At 37.2% G+C, this 24,875-nt stretch overlaps 1 protein-coding gene across 1 annotated transcript in view; it reads right to left on the bottom strand.

Moving 5' to 3' along the window:
* Nucleotides 1–24,875, bottom strand: part of LOC150090765 (integrin alpha-PS1-like) — a 373,692-nt gene that overhangs the window by 128,040 nt on the left and 220,777 nt on the right. The gene's annotated exons all lie outside the window — the stretch shown is intronic.

Genomic DNA, 24,875 nt, shown 5'->3' with positions numbered 1-24,875 from the left:
ATCCCAACTGAATAGATCCCATCCACCCTAGATGCCTTTTCCACATTTAGCTTCAACAATTTCTCTTCCAATCTCTCTCAGTTATCACAAAGTCATTCCAATCTCTCTCAGTTATCACTTCCATTCTTAAAAAATTTCTTATGTGCGAATGTACAGCAATACCCCGCATAGCACTGATAATTGGTACCAAAACTATTCTGTGTTATGTGAAACCATGCTGATTGAGGTATAATTATAATAGGTTTCAACTGAATGCATATCACAGAAACAGGCTATAAACAAATTATAATAAATCTATAAACAATTTGCACTTGATAGCCAATTAAAAGGATTTGAAATAAAAAAATATTGCAAAAAAGTTTTTAATGAAAAGGTAACATCATGAGAGACGAGAAAAAAGCTTTTAAAAAGGCGGTTGTTTATTTAGGTATTTCAATAATGAAATCTGGTGAAGTCATCTTTTCTTTTTATTGGTGTTCATGCCTTTTTAGAATCGAATCCCATCTTGTAAAATTTTCTGTATCTTGATGCTATGTTCAACATTCGGATTTCCATTCATAATCGCCTCGCAGGTCATGTTAACCCCACCCCCGAAAAACTTTCTCCAATCTTCTGTTGAAAATACTTTTGGTGCCACTTTGGAATTGTTTTCCTCTTCTTCATATGCAGTTTGCTCATCAATTTCAAGGAGAGTTGCACCATCTAAGTCATTTGTATGCTAGTCAATGCAGTCGCATACATTTAGTGTCCAAAGTTTCAAATCCCAAGTCTTTTCCGATCTTCACAATGTCTTTGGCAGTTGTCTGAACTTGCGATTCAAAACCAGTGAAATGGGGCAAAATATGCTGCCAAAAGAATGCATGTTGCTGGCAGTGATTTCTAGCCAAGATGCAGATATTTTCGATCGTATGAAATGAAAAGCTGTCACGTCTTCTCATAAACAAGATGAAATTAAGAATACTGAACACTGTTGCATGTTGCAGCTGACTGCCTGAGGGAAGCTACTGTCACACGTGCATGTGAGACAATAGTTGGCACAGCATCATATTGTACCATACCTAGGCTACGACAACACAGTATATATATATGGAGAGAGAGAGAGAGAGAGTACGTGTCTAGGCTATTGAATGAGTTTTAATATGCACAGTAAATTTTTGACTTAAACTTAATTGAAAACTGTTTATATTGAAACCCGTGCTGTTTGAAGCAGTGCTAAGCGAGGTATTGCTGTATAGGCAAAATACCTATTGTTTATCATAAACTAACCAGAATCATCAACAGTTAAATCATTCACATCTAGTGTGCATGTGATTTCCTTCCTTCTAGTGTTTATAAGTAAAGAAGTCCTTGCTGCTTTTCTTTGCACGTTGTCAGAGATGTCCCATAATCTGCCTTAGTTTGCCTACTTTCCTTTGTGACTTTATTGCAGACTACCTTATATCTACCGTAGGCTTCTGTAACACCTGATAATTTATATGCAGTGGCAACAGTATAACTGCATTCTTGTCTAGATGACCCTGCATTACTTTTTTAACAAGTGAATTCATTATTTTCCCTGGAAGAGAAGTCAAGCTAACAGGTCTGTAATTATTCATGTCACCCTTTGATCCCCCCCCCCTGTGAATTGGAATACATTTGTACATCTCCAGTCCATAGGGACCTCCTCTGAATCCAAGGGTGCTCTCATGATCTCTTTCCTGCCTCTTTTAATATAACAGAATAGATCCCTGTTTTTTTATATAACAGAATAGATTTCGTTTTCCCTGTGCTTGTCACACCAAACTGACTCGACATTGCACTGGCCACCCATTTCCACTGGATGCACTGCCTTAGATTTTATCTGCTTCTTAACTAAGAACATAACCCCCCCCCCACCATTCTACCTTGTCTTTTCTGTACACATTGTAATCCACTTTCAAATTCTGCATCCCTTATATCTGAGTGACACCACATCTCAGATAATCCAACAATATCCACATTTGATGTCTTGCCCTGCACTTCAAATTCCTCAAATTTATTTACTATGCTCCTAGCATTGGTGTACATGCAAGTATACATGCACCTATTCTTACTCTTAAATCTATTTGGTGGAATAAACTTCTATCAGTTGTTTATGGACATTGATAGCTTCAAGGAATAACTAGACAAACTATTGGAGGGAATGGATAAGTGAAATGGGAAGAGTTTTTTTTTTTTTTTTTTTTTTTAGTGATGCTGTAAAAGCTTGCTTTCTTGCATCATATGCCACTACTAATGCTAAGAAAGTGGACTCAAGAAATAACCAATATAATTTACTCAGATTTAAGATATGCTTTTGATACAATTCCACAAGAATGTCTTTTGAATAAGCTAGAGGAGTGTGACATTGCAGGTAGGTTTCTAAAGTGGATAAAGAAATGGTTAATGCAGGGAAGACAAAGAGTGGTAACAAGTTGGCAATGCTGTGAATGGAACAATACTTTGCCTGGAATGTCTCAGAAGTCTGTGAAGTTCCTTTTGTTTCTTTATTTTCATTAACAACTAATGATGATATTACAAGTTTCATGCCAAAAATTTTTCTGCTAATAAGGTGAGCAGAATTCTTAATATAATATTGAGAAAAATCATATAACTGGTCTAAAAATTACAACTAAGCTTCAATGGTAGCTAATGCAAGGTTCTTCATCACAGTCACAGTAATCTTACGTTAAATTTCCAACTGAGAGTAGAATAATCAACACCCCTGATTGTTCTATTCCCAGCTGGTAGTTTAACTTGAATTAACCAGTTGGTGATTACACTTTATATATGATAAAAACAAAATAATTCAGACTAATAGGGAAAAAGAGTAGTTCAATTAGTGAAAAGCCCGAATTAAAGAATCTAATAATATGTAAATATTCTAGCCATAGTTCATAAAAACAAGCAACTTTATTCTCAATCCAGCAACACATGTTAATTCAGACAGTACCGGAACATAAATCTTATGAAAATAAAAAGAAATTTTCATGAAAATGTTTATATTTGAAACATAATTGAATATAAAAAGTTCAGATTAAATAGCACACAAATAAATGATTTTTTAACAATAAATTGTAATTAGTAAGTTAATAATTAATATCTTAAAAGTTAATAACTTATGGTTGTTAACTTTTAATGGTCTGTGTCCGATTAAATAAATTTAATTGGACACAGACTGTTCCCCCAAGATCCTACTGTCTTTTCTGAATAAATCAGAAATTTTCTGTTGAGTAAAGGTTCCACTGTACAAATCAGTGGTCAGACCACATATCATAAATACCATTCTTATTTCTTTTAAAACATCAAAATATTTTTCAAATGCCCCATCAGGATTAGCAGTTTCCTTCGGGTTAAACTACAAGAACGCAGTTTCTATCTTCATGTACTTTAACCTTTTGTTCTTTCTGATTCCTGTTCACTGTCAGAATCACAAAAAAAAATAAAAAAAAAAAAAAAAAAAAGAACTGAGCATGAATCTTTTCCATGATGGTTTGATGGCTATATAATTTTGCCTTTTGAACAATTTTATTTCTTTCACATGGTATTTGTGAAATGCAGAAAGAAATTTAACTTTTTGCATAAATAAAATATATACATAAATAAGAAGGCAGTATAAGTTACAGAGGATCAAGATAAGTGAAACATGAATTAGGTTTTACTGTGCAGGAATTTTACCAGTGGAGATAAAGGGATAATTATCTCACTGTACAAATCAGTGGTCAGACCACACCTTGATTACACTATACAATGTAGTCAAGGTGTGTGTTAGATGTGGCATATTTAGTGCAGCATTACATAACCAGTTTTTACAATTACCATATTTTTCCTTCTTCTAGATTGAAAACGATATCCACAAGGATTTCAAAACACCATCAAAATTGGCCTCAAAATGATTGGATTATTCAAATGTTTTCTATGAAGTTTTTTCCCAGCTTTTTTCAATAAATTCAATCATTTTTTCCTTTAAAATTTACGTGGAGAGTAGCATTGTTTAATCTATATTAAAATTATAGAATAGCAAGATTTCATCTGCTAGCCTTCATCTCATTGGGAACACAAGGCTTTGGAAAATGGAAAAACAAATGGCATAGCATTTCAATTACTCCTAAATCCTCCCAGTGGCCCAAGCTGAGAAGCTGTGGCCCTATGCTATTAAAACTTCAATCATGGGGGACTTAATTATTTAAGAGATGAAGGACCAAAATATATGACACTATGGAGTAACACTTAAAACATTTTTAGAGAGAAGAAACCAACTGTTGGTATGTTCCAATCAGAGTAAATTCTCTTTCAGACAACGTTAAGGAGCAAAAAGTCAAACAAAAATAATAATAAAATAAAATGAAATAACCTGTAACAGATGGCTGTTACAAGTTATTCCAGTTCTTGAACTGGACTGGATAAAAAAAAACTGCTTTGTGTATATAATCCTTAATTTGTGAGAGAAAAATTAAGTGAATTGCGGTTCCTGATGAATGGGGACCTAGTTTACAAAATCTCACTTCATGTATTTTTCATATTTTTAATACATGGTTGTTAAGATTAAAGTCCCTAAAATCCCTAAAGTTCCTAAAATTAAAGTTCCTAAAATCCCTACGTAAAAAGCTCTGGAACGAGTTCCAAGGCTCGTACTGAAGAGAAATTTGGACAACAGGTACAATACAAAATGCACTCTCCATTTACTGAAAAAAAAAGTTACAAAATTTGTCACTGTATGGTGCGTAACTATATTAGTTATGATAATGAAAATAACTTATGTTATTTGCATAATCGTAAGTTATTGCCACAGCGCCACTACTCAGTTCTACTGTACTGTATAAAAGCAAAGCAGTCTCTTCAAAATCATACAGTAGATATTTGCCTGCACTACAGCAACAATGCCAACAACGTTGCAGGAAAAGACACTATAGTGAAGCTGTACTATCAGAACAGCAACAATGCAGCTGCGGCTATCAGAGAATTCCGGCATCAGAAGGTGTGGGCCTATGACTGTGTGCTGTCTGCAAAATGATTGCAAAATTTGAAGCATCAGGACATCTTGGTGTTCAACCAGGTAGAAGTCAAAAACGAGTGGACTCTTTTCGTGTTGAAGATATGGCTATGGCTGTTGTGCATTTTTCAAGTTAATCTCCATGTGATAGCACAAGTGTTTCTTGTGAAGTGGACATGCAATATTCCACTGTAAGGCTAGTAATGCCTCAGGTGTTGCGGTACTATCCTTACAAGATACACATGCTACAGCAGCTAAAGCATGGTGATGCAGATATTCATTTCACATACGCACTTCAGTTTCTGGCACGAGTGACAGTGGATATCAGTTGGCAAGGGAACATCCTTGGGAGTGATGAAGCCCACTTCTGCTTAAATGGACAAGTGAATACTCAAACTGTCGTATTTGGATAATAGAAAACCATCGAATTATCCAAGAGGTCCTGTTGCATTCTCCAAAAGTGACAGCGTAGTGTGGATTTATGGTCACATTCATGATTGGGCCATATTTTTTTTGAACAGGTAACACCGACTGGACCTCGCATCTGTTCCGTCACTGGACAGCGATATTATGAAATGTTGGCAAATTTTGCAATACCAGAGCTGCAACAACATGGGTGCTTTCAGGATACCATATTCATGCAAGATGCACCCCCCACACATCCACTGTTGTGTCCAAAGATTGCTAAGATAACACTTTACAGACGAATGGGTCATCAGCCGTTGTTTCCAGACATCTTGGCCACCCCGATCACCGGACATCACCCCAGTTTCCAGTTGATATGTTACGTTCTGCTGTAGAAAATGCTGTTATTCAAATGGAAACTGTTGTTGACCAAAATGGAGGACACATTGAACAATTGTAGCACTGTTCAAGTGATTTGTATTGCCACAGTGCCATACAGTGACAAATTTTGTAACTAATTTTTTTTCCCCAATAAATGGCTAGTGTATTCTTTATTGTACCTGTTGTCCAAATTTCTATTCAGTACGAGCCTTAGAACTTGCTCCAAAGCCCCCTACATAGGGATACTTTAATTTTAACAACCCTGTATTTTAATTTTATTTTGTTCGGTTTCATTTTACAAATTTTGCTCCCTCAAAAACAGAAGTCTTAACGAAGCATTGATGGCATCAGGAAATTTTGTTCTCTTTCAGGTAGTGCAGTATTTCAACCTTTTTCATAATGCAACCAATCATTTTAGAAATTACACTTACATATGCAGAATTCATTGTTTTAGCTTCTCTCAATTTTGCATATTTGGAGTATAAATATAATTAACAAAAACGTACTTATCAATTAATACAAGCTATATTTTATTTAATCACTCAATTTTCCATTTCCTATGGAATCTAATAAAATCCTACGGTAAATAATAATAATAATCAAATCCTGCCATGAATAAAAAAAAAATTGAGTCACCTCAACCTGATAGTGGCACCATCTGGTTTTGCTCCCAGTAATGACCACCCACCATTGGATGTAAAAGTCAAAGATAAACAGGTCTACCTCCATAGCTGGATGAAGATGAGAAATAAAAATAATGAACACACTGCAATGTGCAGGATAAAGCCTTTGGTAGAGGGGTCAGTTCAAAAAGTTGTAGACAGTCTCCCAAGGATGACAGTGTAACATGTGGGGGGGGGGCTGCCCCAACATGGCTATCACAACTGAAGGATGAGACGAGACCACCCAGCCCAACCAACTGGAAGTGCTTCCTGTGCAAGTGACTACCCAGGAAGGAAGAAAACACCAATGCATGAAGTGGAGAATTGAAATGAATATGTACATCATGCGAGCATAGTATGAAATAACCAGGCTAGAGACTGATATGACAATGTACAGGTCACAACTATATACCAAGTGATTGGAATAGATCCAAATGGTCCAAGCAGACTGCAGACGGACCATCATCATGAAGAACTGGATAGCTCCTGCAATCTTGGGGGGGGGGAAATCAAGTAAGCAACCAACAACAATGAACAAGGAATATGAACACGATCAAACCAGAACTACAGGAGGAATGGCAAATGCAAAAATATGCTTCTTATATTATTTGCTGTTCTTGTATAAACCAGTGTAACTGAAGTGGAAAGAGACAAGATCACAATATTCAGAACGGAAGATAAGTGGAAGAAGGCATTAGCAAAATTTGAGGGAGTGGACCTCGCCTTCAGAAGCAAAGATCCAATACAATCCTATGAGAAGTCACAGACCACCTCACAACAGCAAATAATACCAGATTACCTAAAAAACAATGAAGTAACACTAGATACCATCCGCATCCACACAGCTATTTACTATGCTGCTATAGCAGCTACTAAAATGAACAGAAGGGAAACCAGAGACCAAGAGAAAACAAAATGAAAAGACAAAAAATCGCCAACCTGGGAAAGAAAGCTACAGCAGAAGACGGAAGAGATGAGTGAAGATAGGCCAAGTGACCCAGTACCAATAGGGTAAGAGAAATAAGACGCTGATCAGAAAAGTGAAGACCATCCTCAAGAAAGACAAAATACACAGCAGACACAAAACCAATAATCAGAGAATTTGATAGTATATAACAGAGCTATGGTGCTCAATATATTCTAAATTGATATCAATATTTGTAGAAAAATAAGAGAAATTTACCCCAATATGACACGTAGAACACTTCCATATGATAATCTCCAGAAATTAAAATGAATAAAAGATTAATGCAAAATGTTACAGTAAAAAATCAATTGAACACAATTCAAAAATTAACTAAAATTCGAAAAACAATTTTAAAAAAATTAAATTAAGAAATCAATTAAAGTTAAATTGTAAATTTTTAAAAACGGTTTTCCTTCCTGAAACAGACAATGCTTTTCGACATGGGCTGTGATCACAGGAATGGAAATCATGGAGAATGTGAGCTTGAATCTTAAATAGAGAGATTATTATATGTCCTCATGCATGCACGTAAAATGCTGAGATTATTTGACCAAAAGACCACAAATCAGAGATTAGATATGGACGACGAACATTAATAGAATTCTCACAAGATTTAATTTTGATGGTTTCTGCAATTAAGAGTCCCATATAATTACATTGGACACTAAGTATTTTGACCTCGATAAATAATAATGTTTATTTTTCATTAATGGCATGGAAGGCCAATTCAATGTAGAATGTATTGAGCACCACAGCTCTGTTATATACTATAAAATTCATATTTTAAACTCTTGCTAACTATTTCATTCACTTCCTTTCTCTCCAGGCATACTCTATTGATACATACAATTATGGGAAATTTTTTGAACATCTTGGTAAAAAATTACATTAGATTAATATTAAGATACTCAGCCCAAATTTACCATATTTCTTTTCTAAAATATTGCCTTCAAAACAACATTGTTCTTAAATTTGCCAGGGTCAATTTAAATCATAAAATTTTGGGCATAAAGCAACTAGCACTTACCACACAGCGTAATGTAGTTAAACTTGCCTTGAAATCTCGGTATTCCAATAAACAAAAATACCTTTCCCAGGTTAGGAAACTTCACAGAAAATTAAAAAATTATCTACATCCAAATGATTGGTCTGTATTGAAGATTGGTTGGTTGGTTGTTTTGTTGTTTATTGGCGCATTGACAACGGAGATCATAGTGCGCCACTGTCTTGAAAAGCTCTATAGATTTGCGACATGCAGTACTGGCCACAGAAATAAAAAAACAGACGCGCTAACAAATTTAATACATTATCGTGGGTATTTAGACAGGTTCATATGAGTTCAAATGCATGCTCACGAGCATTTGGCCAAGTGCAAAAAAGTTTGTTGCTGACAAAAGATTCATGGTCTTGTGTGCATGTGCGAAAACAAATAACGGCAGCATTTCACGTGCATGCACAAGGACAAATAATCTCTCTATTTAAAATTCAAGCTCTGTAATTTCCATTCCTGTGATCATGCCATAAGGTCAAAAAGCATTATCTGCTTCAGGAAGGAAAACCATTTTCCATTTTTCAAAATTTACATTTAGTTTTAACTGATATTTTTAATTAAATTAAATTTTTTTTTAAATTTTAGTAAATTTTTGAATTGTGTTCAATTTATCATATGGAAGGTGTTCTGCATATCATATTCAGGTAAATTTTTCTTTATTTTTCTACATATAAGAGAATTTAAAAATACCTTTACATGCTCAAGCAAAACTTCCTGGCACTCAGCAAGAGACTTTGCCAATACAGGGAGAGAGCACAGAGAAAAAACAGAAAACTGGATATTTTATGAAAACTAGAGTCTTTTACAGGAAAATTGGACAAGAGAAGGAAGGAAGGAAGGAAGGAAGGAAGGAAGGAAGGAACCCCTCCCCCAATAATGAGAATGCAATCAAATAATTCTGGGGCAACCTGTGGATCCCAAATTGAAAGATATGTCAATGATGGCACATGTCCTAGAAGCAATCCAGCACATCACTGCAGGATGCAAAGTTTTCACTAGATGGGGTACACTCATATACATAAGCGGGTCGTCAGGATAATACGTAAGAGGCTAGTGCAAAAATACCATTTGATCAAAAAAATGTGTACTGAATTACAAGTATGAATCCCAAGCCATACTAAAGGTCCCTACTCACAAACTATTCTCAGATTGTGCAATAGTAACGGACAAGAAAATCCCACACAACAGACCAGCGTAACCCTCATCGACAAGAAGGAAATGGCTACCTACCTGATCAACACAGTGGTGCCCAACACCAGCAACCTCCAGAAAACCTACAAAGAAAAGATCAGGAAGTACAGAGACCTAAGACAGGAATTCAAAGAAATGTGGCCTACAGAACAAGTACAAAGGATACTAGGAAAGTTTTGCAATATGACGCAACAATGAATCACAGGAAGCTGCTTGTTGCTGCATGTTGAGACATGTTCATACGTGCATAGTAGCCGCCGCGCCAAGTCGATGGGCTCAGTTATTCATTAGTAGTGAGAGTGTAAAGTGCTTGCGATGGCATCGTGGTCACGAAATGAGATAAGGACAGTTTTGCGGTATAATTTCGTGCGTGATTTAACCTTAGACCAGTGCTTAGAAGAAATGACTCTTGCACTAGATGATGATTGTCCACATCGTACAACGATATTCAGGTGGTATAGAGAATTCCAAAGGGGAAATTTCACTCTGGAGGATTCTGAGAGGCCGGGAAGGCCACGAACGTCAGTTACGGAGGAAAACGTTACTGCTGTGAGGAAAATGCTTGACGAAAACAGGCGAGTGACCTACCAGCAGATAGAGGATACTTTGGGCCTAAATGCACCAGCAATTCGTTCGATTCTGCAAGATCATTTGCACGTGAAGAAACTTTGTTCTCTCTGGGTGCCGCATCAACTGACTGAAGAGCAGATGACACGACGTGTGACTTGGTGCCGGGAGATGTTAAAAAAGTTTGATAAGGGACAATCTCGGTATGTGAACAACATCGTGACAGGTGACGAGACTTGGCTGTACTATTACGATCTGCCGACCAAGGCTCAAAACAAAGTTTGGGTCTTTGATGATGACGACACACCCGTAATTGTCAGAAAATCCCGATCTGTAAAGAAGAAATGATAGCTGTATTTTTCAAATCGAGTGGAATTTTGGAACGTGTCGTTTTGGACACGCAGAAGACAGTTACAGCTAAGTGGTATACTGAACAATGCCTGCCTAAAGTCATTGGATCTATGAAGAACCTGCGGCCAAAGTCAAGAATGGACACCTGGTACCTCCATCACGATAATGCTCCAGGTCACCGCACCAAAGCCTGCACCGAATATTTGACCACGACAGGACTGAAACTTCTCGAGCACCCTCCCTACAGTTCAGACCTTGCTCCCTGCGACTTTGCACTGTTCCCGCATGTGAAAATGAAGCTAAAAGGGAGGCGGTTTTCCTGTGATGAGGACCTTCTACGGGCTTGGGACAACGAGTGTGCTTTACTCCCTAGTGAAACTTGGCAGAACTGGTTTAAAGATTGGTTTCGGAGGATGGAGAGGTGTATTGAATGTAGAGGAAATTACTTTGAAAAAATTAAATAAACAAAGCTGTATTGCAAAACTTTCCTAGTACCCTTTGTACTGACCATCCCAATCGTCATGTCAACCACTGACATGGTGCCAAAGAGCCTCTAAAAGAATCTAGAAGCAATAAGTCTCCCAGAATACACCCAGAACTCCAGAACGCCAAGAAACTCTCAACTATTCCGTAGGTGTTAAGGATCACAGCTATGGAATAGTTGAGAGTTTCTTGGCCAATAACAGTAAGCGAACATAACAACCACCACACGTGCCTGGTACCAGTACCCATCGCAAGATGGGGAAAAATCCATTAGGAGAAGAAAAGAGATGATAATAATAATAATAGATAAGTACTTTTTCTAAATTATATTTGTATATAATTTACAAAGAAGTATTTATCCATTATTATATGTATTTTATTTTATTTTTATTTTATTTTTAATGTGATCGTTGTGCTTCATCAAAAATTTCATGACCCACCCAGTTTTTCTGGGTGGATTGTGAAATAAATTCACAGGTCAAGAAATGCTTGTACAGTGTATAATATGTATAGTTATGATTTCTGCAAATTTTTAAAATATATATATATATATATATATAATGTAAACAGTTAAGTACTGTTGAATATAGTAAAACCTAATGGGGTAAGATGTAAAGTAATTTACAAATATTATAACAGTTTAGTATATCCATCAAAATGAGTGTGAAATTGTAAAATGTACATATAGTAAATGTGGATGATGATGAATGATGATTTGATGTTGATGGTGCATTGGCAATCTAGACCATGATGACCCCAGTCCAGGGTTAAGACAGATAAATATCGTAGGTAACTTACAAATAGGTCGCTATATCAAAAAAAGATATATATACAAAAGTAATAAAAAATAATAAAAAGGAATAACTATGTAAAAAGTACATAATTTAAAAATCAAATTTATATACAATGGTACGAGGTGCATTCAATTTATAAGGTCTCCAAATTTATTTCTAACAAAATAATCAAAACAGATGCATGGGACTGCTTTTAGTCTAATTGCCAATTAGTTCTAAATGTTTTCAGAAGATCGCAGCACAATGCAGTATATCACACATTAATTGCAGCACCCTAAGCAGTATACTATGTTTATAATACTTAAAATAGCATCCTTCACTCATCGAGAAGACATAGAAAAAGACAATCATGTCAACTAGTGTGAGGCAATGCTCACTCGAGATGCAATTTAGAAAAAGTACTTATCTATTATTATTATCTCTTCTCCTAATGGATTTTCCCCCATCTCACGATGGGTACTGGTACCAGGCACACGGGGTGGTTGTTATGTCTGCTTACTATTAAGTGAATGGATCTTTCTTTTCCTCAATTTTCACAATGGATGAGACATGGGTTCTAATCTTCAATCCAGAAACAAAACAACAGTCTGCCCACTGGCAGCACACTGATTCACCACTGCCCAAAAATTTCTGTGTTGTTGCAAATGCAAGAAAATTATGGTTGCTGTTCTCTGGGATATCGATGGAATAATCCTTATACATACTTAACTTAAGGAGTGTGTGTATTCCTAGCCAAACAAGCAGCTGCTTCTGCCATTTACCAGTGAGCCAAACATACCTCCAAATAAAGCTTTACTGCAGCCTTCAAAATCTTGGAAGAACAGGTATGAAAAATGTATGCAGCTTCTGAAAAGTGAGGCAAGTGTCACCTCTGTCCCTAGTATTTCATGAGAAATAAATTTGGAGACCTTAACTTGAACTCATCTTGTATATATTTATAGTTTTTAAAAATTCAGAAATTTCTGAAACATTGACTTTTGTCAGATAAACCTGACTGAGTGTATAAGGCATGGTCAGATGGTTAAAAACAGTAAAACATAAATGGTGCAAACAAATAAAATTCAGACATTCAATAAAAACATATCTGTTAGAATAGTGTCACTGAACTTGCACACAAGAGGATCTTGTGTACAGAGGCTCTGTTTATGATTCATGCACAAACTAGAAATTCCTGCCACGTTTTGTTTAGGGACTTTATTTGATATAGTTTATTTATAGTCTGTCCAGTCCATGAATCTTGTTACCAGGAGAGTTCTTATTGTGTAGTATTTGCCCATGGTCTCTATAGGGGACTAACAGGTCATGATTATTTGGGAAATTTATGATTTGGCTGCAATATCAACAAAATCATTTCTCTTAATCCTAATTAAGCTAGGAATCCAGCAGAAGCAAATATAAAATTCCCACAGACAGAGTGTATCTTCTGCTGAGCCAAAGACAAAACTGGACAAGTAGTGTATTTCATCACTGATAAAGGCTATAATGCACTTAACGAGTGTGTGCATAATACAACATTGGAATTGGCAAGTGTTTGTGTGATCCAAGGCTACCTCAATAGCATGTAGCTATGCAGTATATGCTGCATTCATGAGGAATCTCAGATATTTTTACATGGAAAGACAGCAGATTCTACAGATAATTCTGACAACTGTATATACATGTAAGAAGTCAGACTGTTCAACTCAGTGCACTGAACACAGCTGCTGGAAAACAGAGTATCAAGCTTTACCCAGTTCTTAAGGGAGAAGTCACATGTTGAAAGATGAGCATGCCGGGTGGAATGGTTTGTCTTGGTGATAAGAAAACTTTATCTGCTGTGATATGTAAATCTCAGAGTAGCTTTTGGACATGAATACCAAAAAAAGACAGTTAGTAGTCTGATGGGTGCTATACAAGTTTTCCTATTGTAGCTCAAACACAGATGTCTACATGGGGTGGTCTGGCAAGGATTATATCTTAGTTTGAAAGCATAGTGTAAAGACAACTTCTAGCAAGCAATAGGGATGGCACATATTAGTATTACTATTAGTGGAAAATGATGGAAGAAAGCAAGCTTATAAAGAATCAGGAAAAAAAAAAAACTTCCCACATCCCCTAACAATAGTTTGTCTAGTTCTTCCTTCAATTTATTCAAACTACCCACTTCTACAACAACAGATGGAAGTTTGTTCCAACAATCAACCACCTGCTGGTTGAAGGCAAACTTCCTCACATCTATCTTGTAACTATCCTTCTTCAATTTGAATTTATGTCCCCCCCCTCATGTGTGTGTGGGGGGGGAGCAAAAGGAAGAATGCCATCATTCATATAACACCACTAAGATAGGATGAGTCTGAAATGCTCCAGTAACAATATGAATAGTCCGATGGCGGATGAGATCCAGTCATCAAATTACACTATTTCTGAATGATGGTTATATCTGGGACCTGTAATTTAATTTAAGTTGCACAAGTGCATGAGAGAGAAAGTGAGGAGAAATTGGTGACAGTGTATCTAGTAACATGCATACAGTAATATAACATTTGCATATTATAAACAGAGTATACAAAGTACCCGTTTTATGTATCATTTAACTTTTTGTTTTGAAATAATATATAAATGAGATCATTTGGATAATGCTTAAACTACATTAAATAAAATGTGTTGTTGATTTTCAAGATGCAAAAACTATACAATGTGATGTAGACATAACTATGCTGTGTTTGGACAGCAGTCCAGGAAGCACTGTTCTGTACAGTTATAATATATATATTTTTTTTAATGAAAACATTAAAACCTTCATACCTTCATATAACACGGTAGTTGGGTTCTTATGGCGTGCAAAACCGTGTTATAAGGGACTAAGAAAAAGTACAAAAATTGGGGTTACGTTCAAAAAGCTAACAAAAATACTGTTTCATTAACAAAATGTTAACAAAACTAATGAAAATACGTCATTCTAGATTTTGTGCATCTTCTGCTCTCTTTAAAAAACATCAGTAATCTGGGTTTATTTGCTTTTGTTTGACAAATCTTTGTGAATTTCACTGTATGGAACTAAGAATTTTTGAAGCTCCCTTTTAAACTTTGGGCTCCTTTCATTCAAGAATCTGCATTCAAAAAATAACATTCTAATTGCTTGGCTAACTTTATGTCTTCCCGTATGCTTTTTTATATAAAATTTGGAAGTTTAGAATTTATCTGCGCTATCATCCTCTGAATTGATTTGGTTTTGCCTTCGATGCCATTTTCACCAAATCTGTTTGCCAGCGTCTTTTTCTACCAGTAATTCTTGAACGACTTCAGTAATCATATCTTTTTTATTTTATTTTTTTAGGAGCATCGGTGACTAAGGCCATGTTACTCTGTGTTTATTGTCTATAAATTGCATGTGTCCTGAGGTTGATATTCTGTTTTGCTGGATGAAAAACCAGAGTTTCCAGGAGAAAAAACCATGCTACCCTCACCTGAATAATTCAGCCACATTATGAAAAATTCCTCCTGTCATCAAGAGGATTTGAACTCAGGTCTTGTATGGAGTAGTGGGCAATTTATCAAAACCTTCATCAAAAAATTCAAATCATCAAAACCTTCCCCTCCTACCGACATAGCACTGCTACTATCGCACCGATTCCGTTTTCTGCCTGTTTGACCATATTTCCTAAGTGAACTGACTCTGGCCATACATTTTTCCACATGCATTTAACATTGATGGTTTTACTTCTTTCAGTGATAAAGCTATGATTCTGATACAGTCCCAGTTGAAAAATGTTTCCATGCCTCCTTTACTTCAATAGATTTAGAATCAATTTTTCCCAAAATCCATTGTAACGATTTTCTGATGTAATGAGCTTTAAAGGTGGATATAATGCCTTGATCTTATAGCTGAATGAAAGAAGTTGTATTAACTTAGTACAACTGTGGTGTAGGAACATAACTTCAACGTTTGGATGACTTAAATCTTTTGTATGGCCTGGCATGCTATCCAATAGTAATAAAACTCTGAAATCTAGATTTTTCCACAAGGTCAATAGCACAGAATTTAACACGGAGATTTTCCAGCAAAATAAAATACAGGGATTTCTCAATAATTTTTGTTTTGACTAGCGAGTCAACAGTGGGAATTCAAAAAGGGTGGAAATGTTGAAAAATTACATCCAACATAAATAGCATGGTTTTCCCAGCACAACCCTGTTATACAAGGTTTACCAAAATTCTCTAACCACGTTAAAGCAAAACCATGTTATATAAGTACCGTGTTGTGCAAGGATTGCCGCAATTTATCAATCGTGTTAGATTGAAACCGTGTTGTACGGGGGTTGCCTACTTAGTACTGTGCATGGTTTAAGGATGAGAAGATACTTGTTGACTCATTGTTCCAGAGAATGGAAGTTTAAAGAATAAACGAGGAAGAAGAAAAGTTGGCTCCGTGAGTTTCAAGTTTGACAGCAAAAGGAAGTTGATTGGCTGTGGCATGTGTTCGGACTGCTCTGGAAGAGAAAGCCGGGAATTACAGAAGAACAGTGCCCATGGAGGTATCTATAGATAGGTTATGCAGTGGAAACAAAATGTCTATGAGACAGGGAGTGGAGAGACTCTGTTACACATGAGTCATTAATTAATCTAACCTGAATTAATTAACCTCACCTGAATAACTCAGCCACATTATGAAAAATTCCTCCTGTCATCAAGAGGATTTGAACTCAGGTCTTGTATGGAGTAGTGGGCAATTTATCAAAACCTTCATCAAAAAATTCAAATCATCAAAACCTTCCCCTCCTACCGACATAGCACTGCTACTATCGCACCGATTCCGTTTTCTGCCTGTTTGACCATATTTCCTAAGTGAACTGACTCTGGCCATACATTTTTCCACATGCATTTAACATTGATGGTTTTACTTCTTTCAGTGATAAAGCTATGATTCTGATACAGTCCCAGTTGAAAAATGTTTCCATGCCTCCTTTACTTCAATAGATTTAGAATCAATTTTTCCCAAAATCCATTGTAACGATTTTCTGATGTAATGAGCTTTAAAGGTGGATATAATGCCTTGATCTTATAGCTGAATGAAAGAAGTTGTATTAACTTAGTACAACTGTGGTGTAGGAACATAACTTCAACGTTTGGATGACTTAAATCTTTTGTATGGCCTGGCATGCTATCCAATAGTAATAAAACTCTGAAATCTAGATTTTTCCACAAGGTCAATAGCACAGAATTTAACACGGAGATTTTCCAGCAAAATAAAATACAGGGATTTCTCAATAATTTTTGTTTTGACTAGCGAGTCAACAGTGGGAATTCAAAAAGGGTGGAAATGTTGAAAAATTACATCCAACATAAATAGCATGGTTTTCCCAGCACAACCCTGTTATACAAGGTTTACCAAAATTCTCTAACCACGTTAAAGCAAAACCATGTTATATAAGTACCGTGTTGTGCAAGGATTGCCGCAATTTATCAATCGTGTTAGATTGAAACCGTGTTGTACGGGGGTTGCCTACTTAGTACTGTGCATGGTTTAAGGATGAGAAGATACTTGTTGACTCATTGTTCCAGAGAATGGAAGTTTAAAGAATAAACGAGGAAGAAGAAAAGTTGGCTCCGTGAGTTTCAAGTTTGACAGCAAAAGGAAGTTGATTGGCTGTGGCATGTGTTCGGACTGCTCTGGAAGAGAAAGCCGGGAATTACAGAAGAACAGTGCCCATGGAGGTATCTATAGATAGGTTATGCAGTGGAAACAAAATGTCTATGAGACAGGGAGTGGAGAGACTCTGTTACACATGAGTCATTAATTAATCTAATTGCCCTTTTTTTGAATGGAATCTAGAAGCCTAAGAGAGGTTTTGGGGGCACCGCCCCAAATGTGGGAGCAACATTCTATTGTAGGGCAGATTTGAGATTTGTACAGAGTGAATAGCTGCTTGGAAGAAAAGCAATACGAAAGAGATAACCAAGTTTTTTAGATGCAGAGGAAGCAATATTTGTAATATGCTTATGCAAAGAGAGAAAGAGATTAGAAGTCGGGGTAATCCCCAATACAGATATATGATCTTACCTAGAAATCGGTATGTCATCAAAGATAAGCATAGGAGCAGAAGGATACCCAGGCATTTACTGCTATGAATGGAATTTGTCACTCACCCATGTAACACTTTATTAAGTTTGGTAGGACAAATAAAGAATCCTTTTTGTGAGATACAAGAATAAGCCAAAATATTATGACCAGTGAGTCATTATGCAAATTGAAGGAACTGCAGGTGAACTATGGCACGGGTCAGGACACTGTATAAAAACACTTGATACTGAGCTCCGTTAATCAGTTTTACTCTTGTTCTTCAGATGGGAAAGGCAGCAGACTCAAGCGAGTTTGACAAAGGCCAAATTGTAATGGCCAGATATGACTGGGTCAGAGCATATCCGAAACGGCACAGCTGGTGGGTTACTCATGGTCAGCCGTGTTAGTACCTACCGAAAGTGGTCCGAGGAGGGGAAACCCATGAACCGCTGGCAAGGTGTTGGACGACCATGGCTCATCTCATCAATGCTCATTGTGAGCGAAGGCTCTCCCGAATGGTACGTGGCAACAGAAGGGCAACTCTGGCGCAACTCGGCGGTAGTTGGAATGCTGGTGATCGGAGTAATATGTCACAACACGCAATACATCGAACCCTGCTGAAAATGGGGCTGCATAGCTGCAGGCCACTCTGAGTGCCCATGTTAACCACGGGTCACCAGCGACAGCACCTACAATGAGCACACAAGCATCGAAACTGGACCTTGAGTGATTGGAAGAAGGTCATCTGGTCCGATGAATCATGTTTCCTGTTGCACCATTTGGATGGCCAGGTACATGTACATTGTTTACCTGGGGAAGTGATGGCACCTGGATGCACCATGGGACGAAAACAAGCCAGTGGCGGCGATGTCATGCTGTTGTTGTTGTTATTTGGTTTTTAGGAGCATTAGCAACTAAGGCCATATTGCTCCGGGATATGCGGTGGTCATTCCCTGAATGACCTTTCCGCATCCTCCGTATTTGGTGGTGACGGGCTCGAACCCCGGTCTAATCAAGAAGCGTGTGCTACGCACTGCTGCTCCTTCCCACCTGGCTACGGAGGCGCCTGCGATGTCATGCTTTGAGCAATGTTCTGCTGGGATACCCTGGATCCGGTCACCCATGTGCCAGGTACTCTGACGTCTACCACCTACCTAAACATCATTGCTGATCAGATACACCTTTTCGTGGCAACAGTCTTCCGCTTTGGCGGTGCAGTCTTTCAGCAGGATAATGCACTATGCCACACTGCCCAGGTTGTTCAAGACTGGTTTGCGGAACATGAGGAAGACTTCCAGGTATTGCTCTGGCCTCCAAATTCCCCAGACATCGATCCCATCGAGCATCTGTGGTTTTTGTTGGAACAGCAACTCCGATCTGCAGCGTCTCAACCACGGACACTACAGAAGTTAAAAGATGGCTGGTTACGTGTTGGTACCATAAAACAAGACACATTTAGAAATCTTGTAGCATCCATGTCTTGGTACAAGCTGTTTTGGCTGCACAAGGAGGACTAACATCATATTAGGTAGGTGGTCATAATGTTTTTGCTCATCAGTGTATAGGAGAGGACTGAGTTTTAGAAAGACTTAAATCAACTAAGTTAACATTGCCCTACTGGGGAATTACCTGGAGGTCAGCATTTAAGGAATTGGTAGTAGATATTCAAGATGTTGAAGCTGTTTGAGCAGAGCAATGTTTCTCAAACTGGAAGGTGGAATGCAATGTGCTATCATCAGCAAAACTATGGATAGGATTTCCGATCAATCAAAGAAGGTCATTAATATATAAGAGGAAAAGAGTGGGAAAAAGAACTGAACCTTCGGGAACACTAGCATTAGTGGAGAAGTTAGAAGACAGAGAGGCATCTGCCATCATCAACAGTGATCGATCAGAGAGAAAACTGGATACCCAGTTAAAAAAAAAAAAGAAAAAAAAAAAGTGTATAAACCATAAGATGGAAGCTTATTTAAGGAGGGATTTATGCCAAACACGAGGAAAAACGTTTGATATGCCAAGAGCAACTGCTTGAGTTTCACTAAACTTTTCCATTGAATTTGTCCAAAGATGGGTAACATAAGCCAGAATATCACCAGTGGATCAACATTGACGGAATCCATACTGACGATTGTTGATCAGATGGAAGGTTTCTAGATAGTTGTAGAGTTGGCAGTTAATTGATTTCTCCATTACTTTCAAAAGAGTAGATCTGATTACAATGGGAATGATAATTGGATGGAAGGGATTTGTCTTCCTCTTTAGGAACTGACTGGATATGAGCAAATTTCCAAGCAGAAGGAAAAACACCTCTGGAATAAGAAAGTGAAAAAAGGTGACACAGAACAGGAGTAAGTTCAGGATCACAGGTTTTGAGAATAAGAGGAGAAATACCATCAAGACCTGGAGATTTCTTAGCATCAAGATTGTTCAAAATCCTTCTCACATCCTCCTGACAAAAGACCACAGGAGGCATTCAATGGAACATACTGGGAATGGTGGGGGGGGGAGTGCCAAGGCCATTAATAGATGAGTTGGAAGAAAAATAGTATGCTAGCAGGTCAGCTTTATTCTTGGCCTATGTTCAAACCGATAGAACCATCTGGTTTGAACATAGGTAAGAACTGAGAATGGCAAAAGTTGCTGTCAATAGCTATGGCAAGAGACCAGAATGCTCGGCTACCATTTGGACAAGCAAGTTTTCTACTCTTAGCCTGTTGGAAATCTAGTTTGGATTGATTAATAACTACTTTACAATTGTTGCTAGCTTTGGTGTATGCAGAAAATAAACCTGGAGATTTGGATATGAGCCAATTACGATATTCAACATTCTTCTCTCCTTAGCACATTTATTGGAAAACCCAAGTTTAGATAAAGGATGAGATTTTAAGGTAGAGTGTGGAATAAAGGATTCCATTCCTACAAGAATAATTTAACTGACACACTCTGAGCAAATGTTGAATAAATTAAATAAAAGTGGAAAAATTGAGAAAGCTTAGAGATTCCATCAGTATTAGCTTACTCAAATGTTTAACACCTTAAACGTTTTGAAAAGATGAAACAAGAAAAGATGATTGTTGATAGGCATTCATTCCAAATCTGAAATATTCTTGTCACACACAGATTACATTGGACAACTACAATCCCCTCCTTTCTTTATCTGTCCTTCCTACATGTGTTGTACATGCCACAGCAAAATTCATCACCTTTATTTCGACAACAATGTTCCATTAGTCCTATTATATCAGTATTATTTCTCCTAACTGAGAGTTCAGACTAATTTATTTTATTAGCAACACATTGTTATAAACACAGTTCAGTCTAAATATTTCTGTAATCAAGGCTAAAGGGAAGGGATTTTGTTTTCGTAAAGGTGACTACAGAGGTCTCAGACAGTTTTTAAATTCTGTATGGGATCAACTGATGATGTTATCAAGGTTGAATTCTAAATGGGAAGCCTTCAGGAACTTAATTTCGGAGGCTACTAGGCTTTTCATTCCAACTAAGAAATATTGTTCAAGGTTTAGGCCTAAATGGATGTCAGATGAATTAATGAGGCTTGTAGCAGAGAAGAATGTATGGGATGCATATAATATAAAGTATCAGGTGACACAGAAGCTTATGGCAGGTATAAGCTTCACAAAGTCACAAAGGAGGTTAGGCAGGCGAAGGCAGACTACAAGAAATCTTTAGCAAAGGACACAAAGAAAAACAGCAAAGAGTTCTTTACTTATGTAAACTCTAGAAGGAAATGGATGAATCAGATTGGACTACTTAAAATAGATGGGTTGACTACTGATGATCACGCTCAGGTAGCTGATAAACTGAATGAGTATTTTGCATCTGCATTCACACATGAGGAGTTATTCAAAGAGGAGAGAGCAGAAGTTTATCAAATGCTAACAGGGAGCTAAGTGATTTTGTAATAACTGAGGGTAAAGTGGAGGAGAAATTGTTGAAGTTAAACATAAGGAAGGCACCTGAGGACAGGATCTATACATCTAAATTAAACACAGGATCTATCCAGCTAAATTAAAAGAGGCAGCAAAGGAAGTAAGCAAGCCCTTAGCCATAATTATAAGAGCATCTTTGGTCTCAGGGGAAGTCCCCATGGACTGGAGATGTGCAAATGAATCTCCAATTCACAAAGGGGGATCAAAGGGTGACACCAGTAATTACAGACCTGTTAGTTTGACTTCTGTTCCAGAGAAAATAATGGAGTCACTGGTTAAAGAAGCATTGCAGGATCACTTAGACAAGACAGCAGTAAAAATTCAGACACAGCATGGATTTGTCAAAGGGAAGTCTTGTCTGGCCAATTTGATTGGATACTATGATGTCACAAAGGAACTGGATGCAAAAAATAATTTTGATATCATATACTTGGATTTCAGGAAAGCTTTTGATACTGTTGCACATGGAAGACTACTATACAAATTGAAGCAGTACGGCATTAATGGCAAGTTGACAATGGATAAAAGGATGGTGAGTGGGAGATGACAGAGAGTGGTAATGAATGGACACTGCTCTTCATGAACTAATGTTATTAGTGGTGTCCCTAACGATTCGGTGTTGGGCCATTGTTGTTTTGTATATTTACCAATAATATTGATGAAGGTATATCAGGTTTAATGTTTGCAGATGATACAAAGGTTGGCAGGGTTGTTAACAACAGTAAAGACAGTAGGCTACTCCAACTGGATCTAGATAAGTTGGGAAAATGGGCTGAGAAGTGGCAAAGAGGAGAGTGCAACTGAAGTTTAACATTGACAAATGCAAAGTACAGTCAGTCCTCGTATAGCACAATAGTTGTGTTCCTAGAAACCCTCGTGCAATGCAAAATCGTGCAATATAAACAACAGGCCCTATGGGAAAAATAGGGTTAGGTGCCGACCACCCAAGATTGAACACACATTTGTAATGAAAACATTACCAAAAAAATATATAATCGTAATGAAATACGTAAGTATTTTATTACGACTATTACATAATAAAATATTTCTAATGCTTTTGTTTCTATCGTAAGCAAACTTGTTTTTTGTTTGATTTTCTATCCAAACAGATGACAGCTGTTCCATCTCTTCCAATTCTTTGTGCCTTAATCTAATGGATTTTAATTACACTTTGATTTGTTCCTGCTATGAAAGTCGTTTTCATTTTCTCTGCATTCTTTGTAATTCTCGGCGTTGCTTCATTTAGGTCTGTAGCACGTGCAATATCACATGGTCTTTCATTTCGCTCAAAGCGTTTCATAATTCAATTTCATAGTATGAATCAGAGCTGTAATACTCAATTTGTTCTACGTTGATAATAATATTAGTAAATTAATAAGAGGAGTTGAAGTTAAACATAAGGAAGGCACCTGAGGACAGGATCTATACATCTAAATTAAACACAGGATCTATCCAGCTAAATTAAAAGAGGCAGCAAAGGAAGTAAGCAAGCCCTTAGCCATAATTATAAGAGCATCTTTGGTCTCAGGGGAAGTCCCCATGGACTGGAGATGTGCAAATGAATCTCCAATTCACAAAGGGGGATCAAAGGGTGACACCAGTAATTACAGACCTGTTAGTTTGACTTCTGTTCCAGAGAAAATAATGGAGTTACTACCATAAACTCCTCTTATTAATTTACTAATAATTCAATTTCATATTTTTTCTCTATCAACAGAGGCGGAATGGCCATAAGCCTTACCGGGAAAACCCCGGTGGGCTGAAGACCGGTGTGATTTTGGCCATAAACCATAGTATGAGGCCACTATAAATTTTCCCGTTTAAGAATTTTTGACCCAGTCCACCTCTGTTTATCGATATTGCTTTTCTTTTTCTCTCTGAATCTGCAGTGTCTTCACCAGGATGCTTTATTTTCACACCTTTTAAGTATTTTACTCATTTTAGGGAATAAGGCACAAACAAAGCAGCGTGCGTGTAGCAACTGAATAAACAACACCGTAAAGGCAGAGATACACTATTAACACCTCACAGTTTACTAAAGCACAGTTCTAGGGGTTACTACCATAAAACAATAAAAACAATTTCCAGTTGCGTTTCTGCTAGTGGAATCTGTTATAAACTGATAGTAAACTCGGTCTAATTGCATTTGCGATTATACCGATAGCTGGAATTGTGTTAGTTTTTACGCTATTATGGTGAAATGTGTTTCCCCTTCACTGATCATCATCATCATCATCAGCCATTTTCAATCCACTGCAGGATGAAGGCCTCTCCAGCAACTTTCCAGTTCCTTCTGTTTTGAGCACTGGCCATCCATTTACTACTCAAAAACTCATGAATTTCATCTATCCATCTCCGCCTTTGTCTTCCAGGTTTTCTTCTAGCTCCTCGTGGGTACCATTCTGTTATTTTCTTAGTCCATCTGTCATCATGTCTTCGAGCTATGTGTCCTGCCCAAGACCATTTTAGTTCTTTAGTTTTGATAAGAATGTCCTTTACTTGAGTTTGCTGCCTAATCCATGTGTTTCTCTTCTTATCTAACAGTCTGATTCCCAATATAATTCGTTCCATTCTTCGCTGTGTAGTTCTTAGCTTCTCTTCCATTCTTTTGGTGAGTGCCCAAGTTTCACTTCCATAAGTCATGGTGGGGAGTATACATTGGTTCATTATTTTACGTTTCAGACAAACTGGGATATTGCTCTTCAGTATGTGACTATATTTCCTGAATGCTATCCATCCAAAATTTATTCTTCTCTTGACTTCCAGCCATTTATCATTATTACAGCTAATAACTTGTCCCAGATAAGTATATGACTCCACCTTTTCAATTACTGCTCCTTCAATCATTATTTCCCTTTCCGTGGCATACTTGTTCATCATTACTTTTGTTTTAGCCATATTCATCTTTAGTCCAAAATCCTTACTAACTGTGCATAACTGATTAAGATTTTCCTCTAATTCTTTGGGATCGTGGCTTATGACCACAATGTCATCTGCAAATTGTAAATGGTTTAGGTACTCTCCATTCACATTGACTCCTTTC

This window comes from Mastigoproctus giganteus, chromosome 1 (genome assembly GCF_048544385.1).
Source record: "Mastigoproctus giganteus isolate SK-2022 chromosome 1, ASM4854438v1, whole genome shotgun sequence".
Taxonomy (NCBI): Eukaryota; Metazoa; Arthropoda; class Arachnida; order Uropygi; family Thelyphonidae; genus Mastigoproctus; species Mastigoproctus giganteus.
This window is presented reverse-complemented; position numbering and strand designations above follow the sequence as displayed.